The sequence below is a fragment of the Triticum dicoccoides genome, chromosome 3A (assembly GCF_002162155.2).
Source record: "Triticum dicoccoides isolate Atlit2015 ecotype Zavitan chromosome 3A, WEW_v2.0, whole genome shotgun sequence".
In the NCBI taxonomy this organism is placed as follows: domain Eukaryota; kingdom Viridiplantae; phylum Streptophyta; class Magnoliopsida; order Poales; family Poaceae; genus Triticum; species Triticum dicoccoides.
The window spans coordinates 509,609,533-509,613,671 of NC_041384.1; positions in this window are offsets into that span (position 1 = coordinate 509,609,533).

The following is a 4,139-nucleotide window of genomic DNA, read 5'->3' on the forward strand; positions in this document are numbered from 1 at the left end:
AACCCCAAGCATGCCAAGGTCAATATGGTGAATGCAGCTCAGGCAGAGGATTCATCAGATGTCATCATGGGTAACCTTCATGTTAACGATATTCCTGCTAGAGTTCTTTTTGACACTGGTGCATCGCATTGCTTCATTTCTAAACCTTTTGCATCAAAGTATGAGTGCGATTATCAGTATCTGCAAAATTCCTTGCAAATCGTGTCACCGGGCAAGCAAATGATAGCTAATTTCTGTGTCCCGGATGTTACTATCACTTTGGGTGACTACAAGTTTCTAGCTTCTCCTATTGTTCTGGGCGACTCGGATATTGATCTTATTCTCAGAATGGATTGGCTTTCTAAGCACAAGGCACATCTTGATTGTGCAGCCAGGCAGATTCAATTGACTCATTCGTCTGAGGATGTAATTGTCTTTGCCGCTCGTGATGATACCATCTGTCTGTTTTCTCTCAATGAGAAGGGTGAACTAGATGCTATCTCGCAAATTCCAGTCGTTTGCGAATATCAAGACGTCTTTCCAGAAGAGCTCCCAGGAATGCCTCCGCACCGGCCAGTTGAATTCGTTATTGATCTTGAGCCCGGTACGGAACCTGTGTGCAAGCGTCCTTACAAGCTCGGACCTGAAGAGTTGAAGGAGCTGAAGAAGCAACTTGATGAGCAAGAGATAATGGGTCTCATCCGGCCTAGTTCTTCTCCATGGGGTTGTGGTGTTCTTTTTGTGAAGAAGAAGGATGGATCGGACCGACTTTGTGTTGATTACTGTCCATTGAACAAGAAGACCATCAACAACAAATACCCACTTCCCAACATCAATGAGCTGTTCGAACAACTCAAAGGTGCCCAAGTATTCTCCAAGCTTGATCTCCGCATGGGTTATCATCAGATTCGTATCCGTGAGCAAGATATTCCCAAGATGGCTTTCAGGACAAGCTTTGGCTCATATGAATACACTGTCATGTCTTTTGGCCTCGTCAACGCTCCTCCGACGTTCTCTCGCATGATGAACTTCATCTTCAACGCCTACACCAACGACTTCGTTTTGGTCTATCTCGACGACATTTTGGTTTTCTCCAAGAACAAGGAAGATCATGCCAAACACTTGCGTTTGGTGCTTGATAAGCTCAGGGAACATCAGTTCTATGCCAAGTTCTCCAAGTGTGAATTTTGGCTCGATGAGGTTCTTTATCTTGGTCATATCATCTCTGCCAAGGGCATTGCCATGAATCCTGAGAAGGTGTCTGCAATTGTGAATTGGGAACCTCCTCAGAACGTGAAGCAACTCCGCAGTTTCCTCGGTCTCGCAAGCTATTGCCAAAGATTCCTAGAAAACTTTTCTAAGATCGCGAAGCCTCTCTCAAATCTTCTTCAGAAGCACGTCAAGTACGTTTGGTCTCCGGAGTGTGATATTGCTTTCAACACTTTGAAAGAGAAATTGATCACTGCTCCAGTTTTGACTCCGCCTGATGAATCCAAGCCGTACAAGGTCTTTTGTGATGCCTCTCTCCAAGATCTTGGCGCAGTTTTGATGCAAGAGAAGAAAGTTATTGCTTATACCTCTCACCAGTTGAAGCCTAATGAGAAGAACTACCCCACTCATGATCTTGAGTTGGCGGCAGTTGTGCATGCTCTATTGACTTGGAGACATCTTCTTTTGGGAAGAAAAGTGGATATTTTCACTGATCACAAGAGTCTCAAGTACATCTTCACCCAACCTAATCTCAACCTCAGGCAAACTCGATGGGTCGAAATGATTCAAGAGTATAATCCGAGTATCGAGTATACTCCAGGCAAGTCCAATGTGATCGCTGACGCTTCGAGCAGGAAAGCGTATTGCAATAGTCTGATTCTTAAGCCTTATCAACCCGAGCTTTGTGAAGCTTTCCGCAAACTGAACCTGCAAGTTGTTCCTCAAGGTTTCCTCGCCAACCTTCAAGTCTCTCCTACCTTAGAAGACCAGATTCGCCAAGCCCAGCTTCTTGATGCTATGGTGAAAAAGGTGAAGATTGGGGTTGCCAAGAGTCAGTCCAAGTACAAGTGCTACCGCCTTGATGACAAGGACACTCTCTTCTTCGAGGATCGAATTGTTGTACCCAAAGGTGACCTCCGTAAAGTGATCATGAACGAGGCTCACAATTCTCTCCTCTCCATCCACCCTGGGAGTACGAAGATGTATCAGGACCTCAAGCAAGCTTATTGGTGGACTCGAATGAAGCGCGAGATTGCTCAATTCGTGAATGAATGTGATGTCTGCAGAAGAGTGAAGGCAGAACACCAAAGGCCAGCAGGTCTCCTCCAACCTCTTGCCATTCCAGAATGGAAGTTTGACCACATTGAAATGGACTTCGTGACTGGGTTTCCAAAGTCCAAGCATGGCAATGATGCTATATTCGTTGTCATTGACAAGCTCACCAAAGTGGCTCACTTTCTGCCTATCAAAGAGTCGATCACTGCAGCTCAATTGGCGGAACTCTATACCTCTCGAATTGTCTCTCTGCACGGTATTCCTCAAGTGATATCTTCAGACCGTCGCAACATCTTTACCTCCAAGTTTTGGGATTCTTTTCAGAAGGCCATGGGCACCAACATCCACTTCAGCACAGCTTTCCATCCTCAAACAAGCGGTCAAGTCGAGCGTGTCAATCAGATTCTTGAAGATATGCTCAGGGCTTGTGTGATCTCTTTCGGCATGAAATGGGAGGATTGTCTTCCTTATGCTGAATTCTCCTACAACAACAGTTTTCAAGCAAGGTCGGGCAAGGCCCCATTTGAAATTCTGTATGGCAGGAAGTGCCGTACCCCTCTCAACTGGTCTAAAACTAGTGAACGTCAGCGGCTGGGTAATGACTTAATCACAGAGGCAGAAAAAATGTGCAAAGTCATTCGTGATAACCTCAAAGCAGCCCAATCCCGCCAGAAGAGCTACTATGATTGTAAGCACCGGAATTTGGCCTTCGAGATCGGAGATGATGTTTACCTCCGCGTCTCTCCTATGAAAGGTACTTGTCGCTTCGGAATCAAGGGGAAGCTTGCCCCCAGATACGTGTGACCTTTCAAGATTGTCAGCAAGAGAGGCGACCTCGCCTATCAACTCGAGCTTCCTTCAAACTTTGCAAATGTTCATGATGTGTTCCATGTCTCTCAGCTTCGAAAGTGCTTCAAGACTCCTGACCGCACAGTCAACTTCGAGGACATTGAGCTCCAAGAAGATCTCTCCTATCGTGAGCACCCAGTTGCTATTCTTGAAGAGACTGAACACAAGACTCGCAACAAGTAAATCAAATTTCTCAGAGTCAAGTGGTCACACCATTCCGATCGTGAAGCTACCTGGGAACGCGAGGATCACCTCCGTTCTGAGTACCCGGCATTCTTTCAGTCCTAGATCTCGGGACGAGATCCTTTCGTAGTGGTGGAGTGTTGTAATGCCCCGGATATAATTTTCCCAATTTGTACTCCAACTCTTGCTGTTTCCGGCGTTAAGTATATTTATTTCTCGGGTTCGGGTCTTTGTCTTCGTGTGTTCTTTTTGTTGTCATGCATCTCATATCATGTCATCATGTGCATTGCATTTGCATACGTGTTCATCTCATGCATTCGAGCATTTTCCCCGTTGTCCGTTTTGCATTCCGGCGCTTCGTTCTCTTCCGGTGGTCATTTCTAGCTTTCTTTCGTGTGTGGGGATTAAAGATTTCCGGATTGGACCGAGACTTGCCATGCGGCCTTGGTTTACTACCGGTAGACCGCCTGTCAAGTTTCGTATCATTTGGACTTCATTTGATACTCCAACGGTTAACCGAGGGACCGAAAAGGCCTCGTGTGTGTTGCAGCCCAACACCCCTCCAATTTGGCCCAAAACCCATCAAACTCTGCTCCATCACCTAGAGCGTTCGATCACGATCGCGTGGCCGAAAACCGCACCTCATTTGGACTCTCCTAGCTCCACTTATGCCTATAAATAGAACCCCCCGAATTTCAGATCTCTCCCTCTCCCCGAAACCCTAATTTCATCTCCACGCGCCGGACACGTCCGCCCGGCGCCGGACACGTCCGCCGCCGCCCCCTCGCCCTATCCCGTCGCGCCACGTGGCACTCGCCATCTCGCCGCCGCCGCGGCCCGGGAGGCCCAAATCGGGCCCCCGC